Source organism: Pygocentrus nattereri, chromosome 20 (assembly GCF_015220715.1).
Source record: "Pygocentrus nattereri isolate fPygNat1 chromosome 20, fPygNat1.pri, whole genome shotgun sequence".
Taxonomy (NCBI): domain Eukaryota; kingdom Metazoa; phylum Chordata; class Actinopteri; order Characiformes; family Serrasalmidae; genus Pygocentrus; species Pygocentrus nattereri.
Genome location: NC_051230.1, coordinates 5,626,804 through 5,648,653, shown reverse-complemented (window position 1 = coordinate 5,648,653; position 21,850 = coordinate 5,626,804). Strand labels below are relative to the sequence as shown.

Below are 21,850 nucleotides of genomic sequence, written 5' to 3'. Positions count from 1 at the left end.
GCCTATTTAGAACCTTTTTTGAAAGGGGTTCTATATAGCACCAAAAAGGGTTCTTCTATTGTTACAATGTCAGGCTTGTTACAATAGAAGACCCAGAACCATCTATAGCACATTCTCCATCCATCTAAAGAACTCTATCCAGATGGAAAGAACCCTTTATTCATGCAATGGTTTCTCTGTGTTCATGGTTTATATAGAACCATTGATAACAATTTCTATGAATATCACATTTGTAAGCATATATAAACACGTTATAATGCATTCATTCTGAACATGGTTATAAATATTTATAGAAATGAATTGCACAGAAATACACTTTATAGCCATGTTTATTATACATGCTATATAATGCAGTATAAGTACTGTTAATAACATGTTCTCAGAGCTGAAGAAGTCAGTCCCAGCTTTGGCAACGTAACGACAAATATAAAGTTTATTTACATCCTGTGATTTCCAGTCTTTCATTTCTCAACACTGGTGCTGTTAGAGCTTCATCTTCAGGGCTTCAGTCCTGAACATTCAGATGCTTCAAACAGACTGTCCAGCCTGCTTCACTTACCCAGCGTCTGACTCTAAATGTTATATTACATCACAGCAAACCAATTACCCATCAGGCTCCTCCCCGAACGTCCTGTGACATCATACTGAGTGTGATGATACTGTGGAGTGAAGGCCTGGAGAGGGAGAGGCACTAGAACCCTTCACTCTGTAACACTACAGTACAATACAATACAGTACTGCTGATTTCTGCTGGCGTTCTATTGGATATGCAGTGTTAAGTCAGTGCCAGGCTAACGGTGGTGCACATTCACAGTGGTGTACATTGACTTTCCCACATTGGGTGAAACACTGATGGCAGCTCTAGTTTAAACTCTGATATTTGAAGCCTGTAATGAGCTTTATTGTGTTTTAGTGTTTCAGTAAATACTTCAACCTGAAGCCTCAGTCTTAACCCTGGAGGAGGCTTTAGTCCAGTACGCTTCACTTTACTTAGAGCGGACTAATACGACTTATGAGCTCTTATAATCTGTTATATTTTATGATGTTATTACAATGCATTAACAATTCATAATGCATATTAAGCATGGATATAACCAAATGCATTTTTATAAATATTTATAGCCATGTTTATAATGCCTTATGAATGCAGTACGTTATGAATGCATTTATAGATGCTTACAAACGTGAAATTCATAGAATTTTCTTTACTAAAGAAAAGAGATGAGATTTGGACAATAGAGTCTAAAGGGGGCCAAGACTAAATCAAGACCAAGTGAGATCAAGTCAGGACCCCAAGTTGAGTCCTGTATGCAACCAAGCCTTAAGTCTTTATTTCCAGTCCAAATTTCAGTGAGTGATTTAAAAGTGGGCCACAAACCTGCAGATTCACTTGCTATGATTTCAATTAAATTATATTATTATACAATTACATAATTATATAGGTTCTGCTTTCAAACAGAATGTACCGTGCTTGCATGGCAAGATAGCATAATATTTCTAAGAAACGAGTCACAGAATTCAAAGAGAGGGAGGAAGGAAATAAAAAGGGACACAAGACAGAAGGAAGGAAGAAAGACTGGAAGATAAAGAAGAGAGGAAGACAGGTGAGCACAGAAGACAAAGAAAATAAAATTGGAAGGAAGAAAAAGAAATATGTAACAGAAAAACTATGAAGGAAAAGAAGGACGGAAGAAATAGGAAGAAACAAAGAAAAAGAGACAAAGAGAAAAAGGGAAGGAAAGAGAAATAAGTGAAGAAGAGGAGGAAAAAAAGGCAGAAATAAAAGAACAATGTGTGGGGAAAGCAGAGGAAAAGCAATCAGCTTATAGCGTGAGGTTTGGAAAACTTCAGATGAGCTAAAGTTTAATAAATAATTTAAACATGTAATCAGCTGCTTTAAATGCAAGAAAGGAGGAATGAAAAAGAGGAGAATAAAGGGAAGTGAGGAGGCTGAGAAGCCATAACAAGGCTGAAAGGGAGAACGGAGTGTAGTCACGCTTAAAAAGATGGTTATTCAAAGGTTCTTTAGTAACGAAAATGGTTGTACATAGAACCATGAGCATTCAAAGAAGGCTTTGAGTGATTATCACGTTCTTTGCATGTTACAGTGGTTCTTCAGATAGCTCAGGTTTCTCTTCATCCACGCGCAAATCTTTTGCCGTTCACTAAAGATTTCCTTGGAGAGGAACGTCGACGAGGTCTTAGTTTTGAAGGATTTGCTTTGGCAGAGCTAAATCTGTGGGGCAGTTGTGGGCTGGACGTTAGGGAACCAGCCTTGTGACCGGAAGATCACAGGTTTGAACCCTTGAGCTGACAGTATGTGACTGTGGTGCCCTTGAGCAAGACACCTAACCTCCAACTGGTCCTCGGGCGCTGTGGATAGGGCTGCCCACCGCTCCGGGCAAGTGTGCTCACTGCCCCCTGGTGTGTGTGTGTTCACTACTGTGTATGTGGTGTTTCACTGCACGGATTAGTGAGATTGCAGAGGTGAAATTTCCCCGTTGTGGGACTAATAAGGATCTCATAAATAAAGTAAGCCGATGGCTAATGTGCTGTAGGCGGTTCTATGTAGAACACTTTTGAAAACAGATTCTATATTGCACCAAAATGTGCTCTTCTATTGTTACAAGCTTCACATCATAACTATAGAAGCACAATTTTTGTTCATTTTGCCAAGTTTAACATACCAAGAAAAAAAATAAATAAAATGAAAAATTAAATGTGGCATATTTTGTTTTATATTTTCCAATACGTTCAACTCTGTAAATAAGCACAAATTGCACATCACCGTTGTGTGCTCTGTATAGGGTGGGTTAAATATAGGGTTTTGTTAAAATGTCAACAAAATCTAAACAAAATCTTGCGCATATGACTTTAGTAACAAGTAGCTGATTCGATGTCGGCCCAGCATGACATCTTATTTTATTCATCATTTTTCTCAGTTGTTTGATTCTTAAATAAGTTTCTCGTTTCTGTGACGAGGCAGCAGAACTCCGACGCATGCAGATCGGAAAAAGAGAGTTTTAATCGTGATCAATGACCAGTCCAAGAGTCGGTGCACAGATCCAACAACAGGTGAAGGTACAAAGGGACGAAGACAAGGAGACAGAAAACGGGTAATCCAGGTCAATCAAGACAAAAAGACAGTCATAACAAACGCTCTGTATGATCTCAGAGATGCAATACAACTAAACTAAGTCTGGGCTTAAATACTAAACTAAACATGAGTCAAAAGTCACATGATCTTCCGGAGACTCCTGGACTCTGAATGGGACTCTGATTGTGGTGGCGACATCACATGATTTCCCAGAGTATGCTGGGAAACGGAGTTTGTTAGGGAGTTCGCCGGATGCGTGACAGTTTCTTAAATAAGTTTTTGCAAATGGTAAAAGTCGCTGGTGCATTTTGTCTGTGCAAACGTCAGAACACGAAGTATTGTGATATATTAAGGGTTCAACAGACTGGTTGACTTTGCTGCTCGGTGATGACGATGTAAGCTTTACATCGATGATGTCATTAGAGCCTGGTGATTTCAGGGTCATGCAATCGAGGGGTTGTTGGAAAGGGCACATCATGCTCTACTGACCTGTGCAGTTTGGGTACTTTCCATTATTTCTATTTTACTCTGAACGTCGTTATTTCCGTTTTCCTCAAGACTAAAATAGCCATGTGTCATTGGAGAAGGGGCCACAATGTCCTGTAATACTGTCACGTTTAAAATCAGTCACTCTTATGTTCGATGAATTACGATGCTGTCAATTTCTCTGGCTCTCTGGACCTCCACAGCAGGTGAGCATCTCGGCAAGGGCACCTAGGGTGCGCCTAAGTCTGCAAGATCCCGGGGTCCATATCTCTGGTTCACTGAAGGCTAGGAACGTGATCCAGGGCTCATCGGAAAGGGCACATCAGGCTCTACTGCCCTTTGTCATAGATATTTAGAGTCGGATTTTAAAAGTTGCTTACCTCTTGTGGAATTTTTCATGATGTCATCGGCGATTAAAAAGGTCTCTAAAACAGTCGACACATTAGCCACCGAAAAAAAGTTGAAATGTCGTCATTTGTTTGGTCTTGGGTCCTGTTTTGTAATAAATTAGATTATTTTGGCTTTATTATGGGACATAAAAGCTGTGTTTGAGTGCCAGGCGCAGGAACAGGAGGAGACAGGGCGAGAGAGGCGCAGTGCAGGAAGGACATTCTTAATTTGCAATGGCCTTCAGGAGCACGCTCTCAAAGACTGGCTGATAATAAGCTGAGGGAATACAGGCTGCGTTTGAAAGCGCATGTGTGTGTGTGGCCCGTCAAAGAGCTGCGAGCCCTTCACTCAGCCTGGGAAACAGCCCATGAAAGCGGGGAGACGCAGAAGGCTGCGAACACGCTGGGATGCAGTTCCGCAGCACAGTAAGGATGTGCTGAGTGGAAAGCAGAGAATGAAGCGGAACAGCAGTTTGCTGACAAAGACTGCACCCTGTGTCTGTAAGAGCCTTTCAGCCATCACATACTACAAAGACAGGTCATTTCCCTAACAACCCAACACTTTACTGCAGACTCAAGACACTAAAAGTGATACTTCAGTGAAACAAAATCACCTCAAATGTTAACCAGGCATGTTGCATAGTTAGCAGACACTTTCAAGCCTGGATTCTGTCCATCCTTTTGTCTATTTTTATTTACAACATTGTGTTCTTGGGTGTCAGCAAGTCTATTTGAGATTACTCAACGACTCCACACAGTTTAAGGCGAGTCTCTGACGGTGCTAACTGCTTGAGTGTGATCTTAGATTCTTCGCCTCAGCTCCAGCACAAAACAAGCCAACTTCAGACACCAATGTGTTGTAGTCAAGACCACTAGATCGGAGTCAAGACTGCGACAAATCACCACCTTAACTCCACTGAGTATGAACCAAACGACACGCATCCGTTTCATCATGAAATTAAAACATCTGTTTATCTGATTTGCCCACAGAGGATATTTACTTTTTGGAACTAATGAGCATCAACAAACATCAACAAAACACCCAGTCAAGCCATCACAGAAAGTTCGATTAGATTGCGTTTTCCTTCAGGTCAACTTAAAAGGATTTATTGTTACATGTCCACTTTCCAACCTAGTTTTCTCTCTTAGACTGATGTATGTAAATGAGCTGTGCTCTGATATTCTTACTGTGCCTCGTTAAAAAGCAATTGAGGCTAAACAAGCTCTAGAACTTCAGTGCAGATGGACAGAGCTAAACTGCTGTAGGTCAAACAGGCAGAAATGTGTAACGTTTTTTTTTCTTTTTCTTTATACGACATCACAAAAACAGTTCATTTGAAACAGCAGTTTATTTGAGCTTGTTTGCCTTCACCAGAGTCTGTAGTGAACAGTAGTGAACCTTAGCAAAGACTTGTATTTAAATAAAAAATAAATAAATTGGAAAATTCAGTTTTCCATGCTAAATACTTTTATACACAGACTGTACAGTAATAATAAAATTAAATATATTTGAATGAAACCTCTAAGTTTATATATGCAGTACTCCATGACAATCTGAAAAAGCTGTGACGCTACATAAAAATCAAGTCTTTTGTCCGCAATCTTTAAAATATCTTTAAAAAACTTTTCAGGAGAAAGATAAATATTAACTTTTACAGCAAGTTAATGTAACAAGAAATTGAAACTTTATGTATTTCTGTATATAATTGTATTTATTTTTGTATTTAATTGTATATAATTTAATTATAATTGTATTTTTGTATTGTATTTATTTATTGTAAGGCCTAATAGTTGAGTGCAGTGCAGACATACAAATGTTTGAATAGCCTCGGTCAAATAAAAATAAAAAAAAAAACCCAGGCCAGTATCTGTTGGACACCCCCCGCCCCCTCCACCAACCTTCTTTTCCGAACAGCAGCTTTTTTCCTTTATTATATTTCTAGTCATTCAATTCGCAGTTCATAATGTGGATCTCATATGCAAGTAGTGCACCCGACCTACCCGAGTGGAAAAGCAAGAAGAAGAAAAACAAAATGTAATAATATTAATAAAAAATAACGACAGCAACGAGGCAGCAGACACATGGAGCAGACCGACACACAGATGACATTGTGGACAGACATAAACAGAGACAGGAGAATGGCTAACAGGTCAGCAGCCCGGATCTGAATGTCTAAATGACCCAAAAAAAAGCTGTTTGTAGGAAAAAGTTTTTTTTTTTATTTTCTCTCCTTTCATCTTTTTTTTTCCATGCTGTGACCATAATGTGGGTAAATGTCAGATTTGGTATGTACTTCTAACATTTTCAGAGTGAGTGTGGAATGAGAAATTAGCTCTCAGTATACTGTAAAAATGTGTGGCCACTTTTCCACAAATGACTTGGTGTTATTTCTTAGATTTGCTGAGTCTTTCCAGGTTGGAGTGGTCTTTGAGGAGGTTGGCCCGGTGCCTTTATAGAGAATTGGTGTCTGTCTTTCCAGTTCGGTAGGGTATTTTTTGGCAGTTGTGAGATATTAATATAAAAGGCTGGGGATGTTTGGGTATTGTTAATGAAGAGAGGTCATTAAGTAGTACTGCAGTGGAAGGCCAGGATTTCTGATAGACCCCTTACCAGAAATAATTGATATGAGGACACAGCTAGATGACGTGATTGACGTATCTGTTGAGGCTGGGCAGTGTGGACACACATTACTGTGGTCCAATACAATTTATGGGGTGTAATGTGGGTTCTGTGGTTTTCTACTGTAATAGCTGAAGTTCTGAATTGCTGGTCATAGAGAAAGTATCATTGCACTATTTTGCTGTCTGTAGAGATTCTAAGTTTATATATAGTTGTGATAATATTGTCTGAGGTTAAAGGCTGTGTAGTCTGGGTAAAGTAATGGAGTGTGATTATGCCCCTAATGTTATTCCATAAGCAACTGTGCTCAGAAAGAGAAACTCAATTGGATATCGTTTTTATTGAGTTTCCACCAGGCAGTTAGGGTGGTCCTCATTGTGTTGTACTTATAACAAGTTGTTGATTTTACAGTTTGGTCTATGACTGGGGTCAGCAGCATGTGGCTCTTACTGTACTGTTGTGACTCCACAGCAGAATCAGATATTAAAAATAAAATAATCCTCCTTTGCAGTTAAAATAAAGCTTGGCTAATCCTTCTAACACAGTTTAACAAACACTGGAGTTAATGTAGAACTGCTAATTCTCCCTTAATCCCTGATCGTTTGTGTGCGGACGTCACCATAGCAACACGGTCAACAATCCCGCCTAGCTACTATCTAAAAAGGAAGAGAGAGAGATTTAATATGAACCATAATTTGGAGATAAATGGGCTTATTTGTTATAATCACTCCAGCTGGTTTCCTGACGCGTTTGATCTGAGTCGTTAAGCCGAAGACAGTTTTTCATTAGCCAGCTTCTTGTTTGAATTTTCCAGTTCCACCTTAAATAATTACATTCTGGCGGCCCAGGCACCATTTAAGGTGGAACGGGAAAAGTGACCAAGAAGCTGGGAAACGAGGAGTAACTTCAGTCTCATAAAAATCAAACATTGTGAGAACTTTTACAAGAAACTATTCCACTTTTGCAGAAAGGTTTCCTGCCAGAGATATGAGAAAATCAGCTATAGTTGAGTTAAAGATTAAAGCAGCATAAAGTAAGTCTGCATTCTTATTATTTAGAAATAATTTTTATAATAATATTTATATTATTTATCCTATACTAGTACTTAAGCACATACTGAGGCATATTTACAACCAAGATGGTACTACAATAAAATGGATATATAAGGTTGTGGCTCCTACGGTGATTTGATTTTTATTGAAAGGACAGAATTCTTGAGTTAAGTTGTCCTCAGTGTACAATCATGTTTGATTTGTGTAATGTTGAATGCAGAGTAGCTGCTATGATAAATCAAAGCACCACAATTTTTTATTTCTAAGTCCTCTTAGATTCTGAAGATTGGGTAAGAAATTGGTGATACAAGCCTTTTGGTGCTTCCAGTGAAGTTTTGTCGAGAAGGGATAACCAGCCAGGCGGTGGGGTGACAGTTTGCATAGGGCGAAAAAATAGCATTTTATTGATTTCAAAAAGTTAAAACATCCTCTCTTCTTCTTCTTCTTCTTCTTCTTCTTCTTCTTCTTCTTCTTCTTCTTCTTCTTTCGGCTGCTCCCTTTAGGGGTCGCCACAGTGGATCATCTGCCTCCATCTTGCCCTATCCATTGCCTCCTCTACTTTCACATCAACCATCTCCATGTCCACCTTCACTACATCCATAAACCTTCTCTGAGGTCTACCTCTTCTCCTTCTACCTGGCAGCTCCATCTCCAACATTCTTTGCCCAATATATCCACTATTCCTCCTCAACACATGTCCAAACCATCTCAACCTGGCCTCTCTGGCTTTATCTCCAAACTGCTCCACCTTCACCGTCCCTCTGATCTGCTCATTTCTAATCTTGTCCAGCCTCGTCACTCCCAACGAAAATCTCAGCATCTTCATCTCCGCCACCTCCAGCTCAGCCTCCTGTCTTTTAGACAGAGCCACCGTCTCCAAACCATCCATCATAGCAGGACACACTGCTGTCTTGTAAACCTTCCCTTTCACTCTTCCTGCTATCCTTCTGTCACAATGTCCTCTATAAGGAAAAAAAAAATCAGCAAATTGAAGTGCAAAATTTCTATTTGTTTACTGAGTTTAATATATTTGAAAAACCATAGCACATAAAACATTGTAGCATCCTACTAGTGGCTGAGAGAGAGAGAGAGATGGCCGAGAGACAGTAGCCATGTGAGGAGGCTCTTGGAAGGAGTGGCATTCACGGTAGGAGTCACATTCATGGTAAATAAGCTGTTGTCAGCTTAATTACGTACACGTGTTATCGGTTCTACTCTGTGCTGGGCTGGGGTAGTTAATGCAGTGTTAGTGCCTATCGTCAGGTGAAAGTGTATGGTTAGGAGTGGCCTGCCTGCTACCACGGCTGCTTCAGCAGCGCTAAGTGCTGGTTCTCCCTTGCTGCCTATTCAGAAAAAGATCATTCACCCTTAAAAAGCAATGTTTCCTGCGTCGTTGTCGTTGCTGAGGTTATAATATAAATTAAGTAATTGCGTAGCTGTGCATTGAAATAAAATGTACAGAAGTGTGTTCAATTAGAAAATCAACAAAATGTCATTTGATCTGGGTGCCCAAACTTTTGCACACGACTGTAAGGAATATCCTGGGTTCATTATCTCCTTTGAAATGTAAACACCACCTGTTTTCTTAACCCTATAAAAGGCCAGGGCCCACAGGCAGGTCTAAAGTTTTACTGCCCACTTCTATAACCTAAGAATAGATCAGGTAATTTGCATTGAAGACCCTGTAGTTATTGAATAATAAGCCTTTGTATGTATTAAACCTGGGATTTGAAGGGGTCAGTGACCGAATTGGTGGAGGTGGACTTGTCCCACTTTTAATCCAAGTAATTGGGTAATGTTGGACTGTAGTTAAGAGAATTTGATCTGACAGCTGCAGTACCAGTCCAATATTCATGCTTTCTCTTCCCGTCCCTTTTAAAAAATTCTGAAAATTCATCACAAACTTTTCTTCACGTGAACTCATTGTGTAAGAGATGCAGAATTATCGTATTTTTTCTTTTTTCCTGATGACCTCCCCTCTTGTAATAATCTGATAAACATGGGACAAATGCTTTCAGTTCACTGTGAGGAGGCCTTTATTCTGAAATCCAGAAAACAGCCCTGCCCCCATGCCGATCGATCAGCGTGAGATGTGCTGGGTGCTCTCTAGACAAAACTGCGAAAAGGCTGCCAGACCTTTTAGCTCCCCCTGTCACATTAAAGCACTGGTGTGAAGTCATTAGCCCCAGTGGGGGTTTTTAATCAGCCCTTGGCCCAGTCCACCGTCCCTCACTGCATCAAATCTGCTGTCCCAACTCGAAACAAAGCACAGAATAATCTACGTGAGTGACACCAGCCCAGTGGCTCTTACCGCGGCGCTAATGAAAGCTTTTGAACGCTTGATGCTCTCCTATATTAAGCTGTATTAAGTCAGTCACCACCCCCAACCTCAAACTCCTACAGCTTGATCAGTGAGTGATGATATTAGCAAGGCTCTTCAGTTCTGGTTGCACTCCAGCTCCTCATAGCAGCTGCAGTCTAGTGTTTTTCACACTGTAGATGTGTCTTTAGATAGATTATTTTATTCTTTGCATATTATTTTAATGCAATTGCATGATTACATAATTCATTTCAAAGTTAAGTATTTAATTATTTGCTTTCAATTTACATTCTTTACATTCTGTATTAACAGGTGCAAGTCTGATATATATACACACACTATATTTCCAAAAGTTTTCACTCACCCATCCAAATCATTGAATTCAGGTGTTCCAGTCACTTCCATGGCCACAGGTGTATAAAGCCGAGCCCCTAGGCCTGCAGACTGCTTCTACAGACATTAGTGAAAGAATGGGTCACTCTCAGGAGCTCAGTGAATTCCAGCGTGGTACCGTGATCGGACGCCACCTGTGCAGCAAGTCCAGTCGTGAAATTTCCTCACTACTAAATATTCCACAGTCAGCTGTCAGTGGGATTATAACAAAGTGGAAGTGATTGGGAACAACAGCAACTCAGCCATGAAGTGGTCGGCCACGTAAAATGACAGAGCGGGTCAGCGGATGCTGAGGTGCATAGTGCGCAGAGGTCACCAACTTTCTGCAGAGTCTATCACTACAGACCTCCAAACTTCATGTGGCCTTCAGATCAGCTCAAGAACAACATAGAGAGCTTCATGGAATGGGTTTCCATGGCTGAGCAGCTGCATCCAAGCCTTACATCACCAAGCGCAATGCAAAGCGTGGAATGCAGTGGTGTAAAGCGCCGCCATTGGACTCTAGAGCTGTGGAGACGTGTTCTCTGGAGTGACCAATCACACTTCTCCATCTGGAAATCCGATGGACGAGTCTGGGTTTGGCGGTTGCCAGGAGACAGTAATTGTCTGACTGCATTGTGCCAAGTGTAAAGTTTGGTGGAGGGGGGATCATGGTGTGGGGCTGTTTTTCAGGAGTTGGGCTCGGCCCCTTAGTTCCAGTGAAAGGAACTCTTAAAGCTTCAGCATCAAGAGACTTTGGACAATTTCATGTAACATCCCTACAGTACAGTGATGCTGGTTTCTGCTGGCGTTCTATTGGATATGCAGTGTTAAGTCAGTGCCAGGCTAATGGTGGTGCACATTAACAGTGGTGAACATTGACTTTCCCACATTGGGTGAAACAATGAGGGCAGCTCTAGTTTAAACTCTGACATTTGAAGCCTGTAATGAGCTTTATTGTGTTTCAGTGTTTCAGTAAATCCTTCAGTAAATACTTCAACCTGAAGCCTCAGTCTTAACCCTGGAGGAGGCTTTAGTTCAGTACACTTCACTTTACTTAGAGCGGACAAATACAACTTAAGCTCTTATAATCTGTTATTAACAGTACTTATAATCCATTAACAATTCATAATGCATAATAAGCATGGCTATAACGTGTAATGCATTTTTATAAATATTTATGATGCCTTATGAGTCAAGTCAAGTCAGCTTTATTGTAAATACTACAATATGTGCAGGATATACAGTGTACTGAAATTGCATTACTCTCAGACCCCATGGTGTTACAATAACTAGACAGTAAATTGGAAAATTGTGAATTTAAATAGACACGGACAAAAAACACAACTCGTTAAAATAAACATTAATTGTAGAAAAATATAATAATAATAAAATAATATAAATATAAGAGGTCTTGAAATTAACACTAATGACATAAGGCACATACAGATTAAGGTCTGTGGGTATAAATAGTAGTACTAACTTTAGTATAATCATGCATTATAATGCGTTATGAATGTGTTTATAGATGCTTACAAGCATGATGTTCATAGAAAGTGTTACCAATAAACCTATTATAGGCTGCATGTGTTGTCTTTTAGACTGTAGAACATTGAGAAATGTAGAAGTGCTTTTAAAGCAAAGCAATGATAAATATTTTCCAAGAAATAGGAGTCACTCCTGCTGGGATGTAACAGAGTGATCTACAGGAAATTGAAATCTGAGTGCAATCTGTACGAATCCAGGATGAATGGCATGTTAACAAGATTGCCATGACCTTTCCCTCTGGAAAATACTTCAAATCCATCAGACCTAGAGGCAGCGCGAGTCCAAACAGCTTTACTGCCCGAGTCATATCTCTGAGAAACCAGCGATGCCAACCGGGCATCTCATCTCTACGCTTACCTTTCTGAAGTGGTAGCACCATCACAGCACCTCTTTACGGCCGTGTTTACACGCCTGCATATATTAACACAACCGTACACATTCACCTGCTTTTTAAGATCGAATGTCCGACTCGAAGTCGCAGTTAATGCCAAAGCCCGCTGTAGTTGAATAAAGATGATATGTCACTCGTAGCTCACTGAAATAAGTGGATACATTCTGTGGGAAGTGCAGATTATAAACCTTCAGTCTACATCATGATTGGGATTTAGTAGAAGATGAGATTAAGTTTGATTGTGAACTGAATTTGATGCTTTTTTGATGCTTTTTTGAATTTCACATTTGTAAGCATCTATAAACACATTCATAACATGTTATAATACATTTATAAGGCATCAAAAACATATATATATATATATATATGCATTTTATTATTGCCATGCTTATTATGCAATATAAATTGTTAACATAATGCATTATAACTACTATTCATAACAAAGCATAAGAGATCATAAGTTGTATATGTCCACTCTAAATAAGTAAAGAAAATGGTTCTAATGATCTGTTTCTCTGCATACTTTATTCCATTTTACCCTGTTCTTCAGTGGTCAGGACCCCCATGGACCCTCACAGAGCAGCACTGCGGTAATTCTGTGTTGTGCTGGTACGAGTGGATCAGACACAGCAGTGCTGCTGGAGTTTTTAAACACTGGTTCCACTCACTGTCCACTCTATTAAATGCACCTGCATTGGTGGTCCACCCTGTAGATGTAAAGCCCGAGACGGTAGGTCAGCTCTTGCTGTATAGTATAAGCTAATCATCCGCTGGATGTTTTTGGTTGGTGGACTATTCTCAGTCCAGCAGCGACACCGAGGTGTTTAAAAACTCCAGCAGCGCTGCTGCGTCTGATCCACTCTATCTGGCACACACTATCACACCACCACGACGTCGGTGTTACCGCAGTGCTGAGAATGATCCACTACCCGAATAGTACCTGCTCTGTGAGGGTCCATGGGGGTCCTGACCACTGAAGAATGTGCAGAGAAACAGACAGACTACAGTCTGTAAGTGTATAACTACAAAGTGCACCTGTGGACTAAGTGGAGCTGATAAAGTGGACAAGGAGGTGGTCATGATGTTGTGCCTGATCAGTGTATTTTCAGTGTAACTCTTCTTGCCCAGCAGTAAATGGCAGAGCTTGTACTGATGTCATTAACAGGCTGTCATGCAAAGTGTTCATGTTCAGCCAGACCCTTCTCTGATCTGCACATACTAAGAGCACAAAGGTGTGAACAGATCTGTCGTTTAAAATCATGGTATGAATCTGATGAGATGGCCCACTGTTTATATATTTTTCATATGTGTCTACACAATTCTAACTGTACCTGTAATGGCAAAAGCATTCTTAACTTATACGTTCACGTAACAAGATCTTGTTCTAAGCCGTTTTGGAGCATTTCTGTTGGCCCATTTGTGATGAAATGTTTATACAGTGTAGTTCCGTAGCACCTCGCATGCAACCCCAGGCTCAGGAAGGACGCTGTAGGTGTGTAACCTAACTAACACAATGAAACCAAACCACTTTTCAGTCCTTTTCTCAAAGCCGAGCTTTTCAGCTGCTCAGTCTTTTCTGCTTCTGCCGTTGCTCATCCCTCTCTCCCCTTTATTCTCTCTCAGCTCTTTTAAAAAAGGTGCTTACGCTGCCATCGCCAGATCAGCATCAGCTGGCTCTCATTAAGGGCACCTGAGCCGAGAGGGACAGTGAGTTTGGTGCTCCGCCTCCCCGTCTCGGCTCGGCCGCTCAGATCGAACGTGAGGTGCCATCCAGCGGCCTCGCTGCGGAACTAGAGGCAGAGTTTGGGGCTTGTGTCCTGCCTCCGTGCCTCACTTGGCCGTTGTCATTGGTGGCTGTCCTCCCCCTCCCACCATCACTTGTGTCCCCAGTGATATTTGGGTCACCCCTTCCTGCTGGCTCTCGCAGCTGTCATCGGGGTCCGGGGAATGGTGGCAGGTCACAGTGAGACACGGTTTCGAGCTGCATTGACTAGACGGATTTGTTTTCTACAGCTTGCATGCGTTAGCCATTCAGACATACAGTGCATTATGAAACTTTATGATAGTTCTAGTCCTAAAATCTGATTGGCTGAGTGGCGGTCAAAGCCGTTGTAAAATCCATGATGTACCCACTCCTATGACCGCATCACTACTGAACTGTGTATTTCTGCACCGCAACATGAAAAACCCTTGTGCTGTTAATGGGATTATCTTGACTCTCATGCTGCCGACATGGAGCACTGAGTACATTGATGAGATAAGAACCTGGTTTTTGTTCAAACTGAAGGGCTGGAGACTAAAGATCTCAACTAGAACTAGGCTAGTCAGCTAGCTAAGAGGCTAAAAGATACACAGCAGCCTAATCAATCAATCAATCAACCTTTATTTTGACTCGGAAGTACATTGAGGGCAACCCTCATATTCAATGTAGCCGAGCATTTACAAAAACAGGGATTGACATGACAAAGAAAATAATATCTGTATTTAATCATTTTAAATTAAAAGAAAATTTTAAAATAACAGTGAAAAAAAAGATAAAAATGGATAAAAATAAAACTTGAGGTTTAATAAGAGATTAAGATCAGACGAAGATAAGATTAATGATAATAATAATAACAATAAACTAATGAAAATAAGTAAAAAAGTAATAAAGAGCTAAGAGAAGAACTAAAACAAGAAATAAAAGTTAAGAATAAATAAGATGAAATAAAACAGGTACAGGCTGTCTGAAGGAGGTTCGATCATTAATATCACAGGCTTAAGTTAAAGTACTTACAATCTGATTAACTGCATAAAGTCTAAAAATGTCGTACAGGCTTCAAATGTTCATGTTTCAGTCAGAAGTTAAACCCAGGCTGAATCCCAAACGGCTCCATACTCCCTAAATAGTGTGCTGACTACGAAAGCCTCTACAGCCAAATAGTGCATCATTTATGAGTGTGGATGTGCCTGAATCCCAAATAACTTCCTTAGCTGTATTTTACACTGGTGGGGTCCAGGATCCAGTATAAATTCCTATGTACTGCACTATGTAAGGAGCAGGGAGCCGTTTGAGATTCAGCCCCAGCGTGAGAAGAGGGGTGCTGCTGGACTGGAGCTAAATAAGACTCACGGTGGTGATTGGTGACCAAAAAGTACTTTTAAAGTGAAAGCATATGGAATTAAAAAGTCCTGTTATATTAATTCTTATGACAAAATCATGAAATGACCGCAATATACAGCGATGGGCAACTGAATGATCTCATTCAGCAGTCCATGGTTGTTTGGCATTGATGCCGTACTCTAAACGATTCTACATTTCTTGGTGAAATAATTGTTTATGTTGATTAGTATTAATAATAAATTATTCTCTGAAAAGTCATGTATTTTAGCGTATTTTGTGTTGCCCGCCGTTTTATAAAAGCAGTAAGCCCTTTGCGTCTCTGCATTACTTCGATTTTACCACAGAAAGAGTTTTAGGGGTGTTAGAGGTATTAAGAAGACCCTTCCCGTGATAAAATTGCAGTAACCCGCAGCTTTATTGCTTTGGTATGGTGGCCACTTCTACACTGAATCTAGGAAACCCAGCTATAAGCTTGGCTAGTGTGAAAGCCCTGACATATTAACATGGGTGCTAAAATGAAAAGCGTGAAATTTCTTGTCACTCATGCCACGTTGAGGTAGAACGTGTGAAGCGAGCAGAAGTGCAGACATGAACATGTCAATGCAGAATGCCTAAATGAAGCGTAAGGAGATGCCTTGAAGGTTACATTGACACAGCAGCTAAAAGTGGCCCAAATCTGATTTTCTCACCAAATCCGTTTTTTTAATTTTTTTTGTTTGTTTGGCTGTTCATGTTAACTTGTAAATGTGATCTGTGTGTGACATCCGTCTGAACAGATCAGCTCCCGAACCGACCCAAAAGAACGATGCTTCACGTGGCTCATCCAGACATAAACAATCATGACGGCCATCGAACGCCAGTCACTCCCAGAGGGCTCAGTTTCGTCTTGGCCAGCATCACAGGAGTGATTATAAAGCTCAAATGGTTGGCAGCTGAGCTCATCACCCAGAATGTGTTCGGGTCACATTTTTTGGCCTATTTGGTTCGTGTCCTCGGATTCTTTAAACTGATCTATGGAGCTTCAGCCTCGCTCTCTTCTGGCCTTGTTCGTCGGTTTCGTTGGAATTTTTTGGAACAGGAACATCAGCCTAAATGTTTATGAGCCTCAGCAGCGTGAAAATGTGATGAATGTTGAGTTGTGCTGACGTAAAAGTCACATTAATTCTGATCTGGCTGTTCAGACTGAGTCGCATTGCCGCAGATCGGATACGGATCGGATTTCAGTACCATACATGAAAGCATCTCAAATCGGAATTTAAAATATCAGATTCAATGTGGGTTTTTTTGCTGTCCATGCTGCCACACGGATACATCTATGGAGAAAATGGAGAAAATGATCGAATTTGGGCCAGGATGTTAGTTTTTTCCTGTGATTTTAGGCCGTCATTCTCGCTCATGGAATGTTTTGCTTTTTACAGGGGAGGCTTTCGACGGGAATACGTTTTGCTCTTGCCTTCTTTAGTTTGCTGCAAACGTAGCCGAAGTGTTCTTTGAGCGATGGCACGGAAGAACCATGTTAGTGTTCCAAAGATCCTGAGAGCGTGAAGAACTTGAGTTTTTCTCAGAACTTTGACAATATGTGGCAACCCTTAATCTTGAAAAAGGTTCTTCACATCTCATTCTCTTCTCAAACAACCCCTCTATTGAAAAGCCCTTGAGGGAACCAAAAAGGGTTCTTCTGTGGCATAATGCAAAGAACCTTTTCTGGCACCTTTACTTTTAACAGTGCGCATTCGAGTCACTCTGTAACTACATTCTTAAAACAAGGTGGTTCTTCAAGGGTTGCTTAGTAAAGACAGCGGTTCTATGTAGAGCCCTGAACACTCAAAGAACCATTTGCATGCTTAAAGCCTTCTTTGCATAGTTAAATGGTTCTCAGATTGATGAAGAATATGTTGTATCGGGTTCTATATTGAACCTTTTTTGAAAATGGTTCCATGTAGGATCAAAGTTCTTCTACAGTTATGATTTCAAGCTTGTAACAGTAGAAGAACCCTTTTGGGTGCTATATTTAGGAGCAGTTAGGGGCAGTTGTGGGCTGGAGGTTAGGGATCTGGCCCTGTGACCGCTGCCGACAGTCCATGACTGAGGTGTCCTTGAGCAAGACACCTAACCCCCAACGGCGCCGTGGATAGGGCTGCCCACCGCTCTGGGCAAGTGTGCCCACTGCCCCCTAGTGTGTGTGTTCACTAGAGTGTATGTGGTGTTTCACTTCACGGATGGGTTAAATGCGGAGGTGGAATTTGTGGAATACAAAAAAGTATCACTTATTACTTATTTATTACAGAGCCACCACCTTCTCTATCAGTCTGAAGAACCATTTCACCCTGCAGAGTCGTCTTTTTTGAGTGTGTGTAATTGTGTAATGACATCATTGCTTATAAGTTATGACGTTAAACTTGTGAATTTGTTCTAAAAAGAAATGCTCAGACTTTCTGTACTTCTCAAAGCACAGTGCAGCGAAAGTTTCAGTTCTAGCTTTTGGATCTTCTTCTAAAGTTAATCAACATTGGTGGATTGAAAGCTCTTTAGCCATATTTCCCTTTAGCTAGACTTCTCTTCATGGTAATGAAGGCAACTCACATGCTACAAATTGCTCTTTTGGTGAATTAGAACCTGTTGTATGACTGTATTTCAGAGAGTTTTTATTTGTTTACTCTTGACTACATGAGTTTATAGTCATATCTGTGCTCAAGCTAGTAGTGTAACTACCGGCAGTGGAGGTGGGCAAATAGCATTGAGGCCTGTAGCACAGAGGACCCTTTAACATCATCTTTGAAGCCCTTGTGTTGCTTTATGCACAATTCTCCAAACATGACTCATGTGCACCTATGATGACTCTTCACCCATGTTAGAGCAGCAACTTTTAGCAATAGCAAATAAACAAGCGGATTACATTAAAAAAGTCAATGATTCAAGACATTAGATCCACCCTACATTCTGGCTAATGAAAGCGACTCTGATTCAGATTCCGAATCAGAATCTTTATTCACCGAGGACCAGATGTTCAAGGAATTTCTCTACTTCTTTGAAGTGTTGCTGTTGGTCAAATTAGGCTGGACCCAGATGAGCAGAGGGATGGGATTAGCCGCGGCGTATGTGTGGACAGGTAATTAAAGCCTGTGCCTGTGCGAATATCGATGTACGCTGGTCCATGTACGAGTGCGCTCATTATCAGCCACAAACACTCAGACATATACTTAAGTAAACAGCAGCGCAGGCACCAGCCACCAGACTCACAGACAATACAGCGTTAACACACATTAAACCCCTCACCAACGGGGTCTTCCTCTCTCAGCACACACCACACGCTTGCATAAACAGTATCGGAGGCTCTGGAGACTCAGACAATGGAGTGTTAAGACACAAACAGGGCCTTTGTCTTTTTCACTACCCGTACATACACAGCTGCTGCTGCTGCTGTCTGTGCCCACGCATGCCCCCCGCTCATCTAAACCACAATGTGTGCTCTTGACAGTCTCCTCACACACACACTCGCTCTCTGACTATGAAATCCCAACACACACACACACACACACGGGTACAACACAGAAAAGGCCACGTGCATCATAATTGAGAGAAATGAAAGAGCGAACGTGTGCAGCTGAAGAGAATGAGGGATTAATTAGATATTCTTATCCAGCTATATATAGGTGCGTCGTTTTAAAGCTTTTCCGCTGGCTGCTAGAGCACTATCAGTGAATTCTAATTAAGAAAATCTAACGAGTCCGTTGCCTGGCAGGGGCTGCATTCATTTCGTCCATACATTTCATGCATGCATTGTCGTGTATGCTCCTGTGAGCCGAGAAAGTGGGAGAAAAGGTGAAAAGGGACACGGATTATATTCATATTGTAAATGTATATAGTTAAAGGGGCCCTGCTGCCAAAGTGGAAAGTGTGAATACTGCTGATTCTGTTGTAAACATGTCTACCTTTACAAAAATAAGTATATTTAAAATTGATTTTAAGTAAATACTTATTTAATATCAAGTAATACTTGATATTTAGTAAGTATACTAGTATCAACGTACAAGTAGTAGACTTTTGAGTATACCATTTCAATACAGGGACTAACTTGGTCCACATTTTAGTTTATAAAAGTATACTTCTAAGTGTGTTTTAGGTGTAAGGGCAGTGAACTTTGAGTACACTGCTTGTTTACATTTAAGTTTTATTTTGTTCTTCGACTTTATTGTGAAATACATCGCAATTCCCAAAAAAGTTGGGATGCTGTGTAAAATGCAAATAAAAACAAAATGCAATGACTTGCAAGTTCACAATAGGGCATGGAATAAATATCAGACGTTAACAGTGAGACATTTTACTATTTCATGAAAAACATTAACTCGTTTAGAAATTGATGGCAGCAACTCATCTCAAAAAAGTTGGGACAGGGGCAGCAAAAGGCTGGAACAGTAAGTGGTACTAGTAAAAAAAAAAAAAAAGAAACTCTGCAGAGTCTGTCGGAAGCAAAGATGGGCACAGGTTCACCAATCTGCAAAAACTTGCGGAACAATTTCAGAAAAATGTTCTTCAAATGTTCCTCAGAGAAATGAGCCCCCCCCCCCTCTACAGTACATAATATCATCAAAAGATTCAGAGAATCTGGAGAAACCCTGTATGCAAGAGATGAGGCAGACGGTCAGTATTGAATGCTTATGATCTTTGAGCCCTCAGGCAGCACTGCATTGAAAACAGGCATGATTCTGTACTGGAATTCATTGGATGGGCTCAGGAACACTTCCAGAAATCACTGTCTCTGCCCTGCGGACTCCAGAGAAGAGGGACCAACCAGCCTGTTATCAGCGCACAGTTCAAAAGCCTTCATCTCCGATGGTGTGGGGTTGCATTAGTGCCTGTGGAGTGTCAGTGAGATTTGTAAAACACTTCATTCTGTTTTTATTTACATTTATTTATATTTTACACAGCATGCCCACTTTTTTGGAAGTTTACTTTGTTTCTGCACTTTAAAGGAAACTAATACATTTTTACTTAGATATTTTTTTTCTACTGGAAATATCCCTTTAACTGTAATTTAAGTAGACTTGAAGTTAACCAGTATGAACAACACTACCAGTGGCCTACACAAATATATATTCAAAAGACACACTCAGGATTAAGAACATATTTGTTTCTTTATCATTCAGAAGTATTATATTTGATGCCAAAATATAAGAATATAACACCTAGTCATGGGCTGGAGGTTAGGGAACCAGCCCTTTGACCGGAAGGTCGAGAGTTCGATCCCCAGTGCCGACAGTACGTGACTGACGTGTCCTTGAGCAAGACACCTGACCCCCAACTGCTCCCCGGGCGCTGTGGATTGGGCTGCCCATCACTCTGGGCAAGTGTGCTCACTGTCCCCTAGTGTGTGTGTGTGCTCACTAGTGTGTATGTGGTGTCTCACTTCACGGATGAGTTAAAATGCGGAGGTGAAACAGATCAAAACAAAACACAATAAACAATCACAGTCTTTAGGGAAGTTTGATTGGTGGCATGCAACCTCTCCAAAATCAGTCCCCACAGACAGGCTGCACTTCTCCACAATTTACGTCAAAGATCAGTTCCACATATGCACTATTTACTAAAGCTGTTCCACCCGAAAATGTAAGCCAAGGACACTTAGACTTTATGTGTAAAGCAAGAATACTTTTCTTAAATATATATCTTGATCAAAAGTTCATTTACAAGTGTAGGCCAAATATTCTTGGACTTTTCTGTATACTTGTCAGTATGAGCCAAGTATACTTAAGTATAATTTTGTTCAGTATATTTCTGATAAGCACATTTTAAAGTAAACTGAAAGCATGCGCACTTATTTCGTTTAAAAGAAGTCTACTTATAGCACACTTGACTGAACTTTGTTTTTGTACGGGAATTCTCTTTCTGATGATGGATCTTGAAGGTGAGGGGAATTCTGAAGGAACTGGACTGTTCTGAGGTGGTTATTTAATGACAGCATGTCACTTTTTCCCTGTGATTTTAGGCCCTCATTCTCATTCATACAGCTCATGGAATGTTTTGCTTTTAACAGTGGAGGCTTTCGACGGGAATTAGTGATGCATTTTGCTCTTGCCTTCTTTAGTTTGCTGCTCATTGGTTTGTCCATAGCTTGTCCTACAGTGACCAGCATCGTCTGCCAAGGATTTTGCTTTGAAAGGCATTTAAATGCCGCGTTTGGGCTATAATTGCCTGAGTTAATTGAATAAATGTTTTTGCTTTCTCTTGTAAAGTTGGTATTGTGGAGATACACATTTTTCTTTGGACAGCGACAATATGTGCATAAGTAAGATTGTGCTGGTGTGTATTTATGCCAGTTTCCTCCCTTTCAGTGACTCACACAAAAGCAGCGACTACAGCACTATAAGCTCCCCCCTTGGGAAGAATCTTCGGCTTCCTCACCCTGAAGGTGAATTAACCTTATGAATGTTCAATATATGGTGAACTGTCACATTTGAATTTTTGCCTTTTG

The 21,850-nt window shown here is 40.7% G+C and overlaps 1 long non-coding RNA gene and 1 other non-coding gene across 2 annotated transcripts in view; both read left to right on the top strand.

Annotated features, from left to right (window-relative positions):
- The window catches only part of LOC108439676, a 163,160-nt gene that overhangs the window by 117,557 nt on the left and 23,753 nt on the right, over positions 1-21,850 (top strand). The window lies entirely within an intron of this gene.
- Positions 2,121-2,232, top strand: LOC119261899. The gene has a single exon (XR_005129256.1). It is a non-coding gene; the product is annotated as a U5 spliceosomal RNA (small nuclear RNA).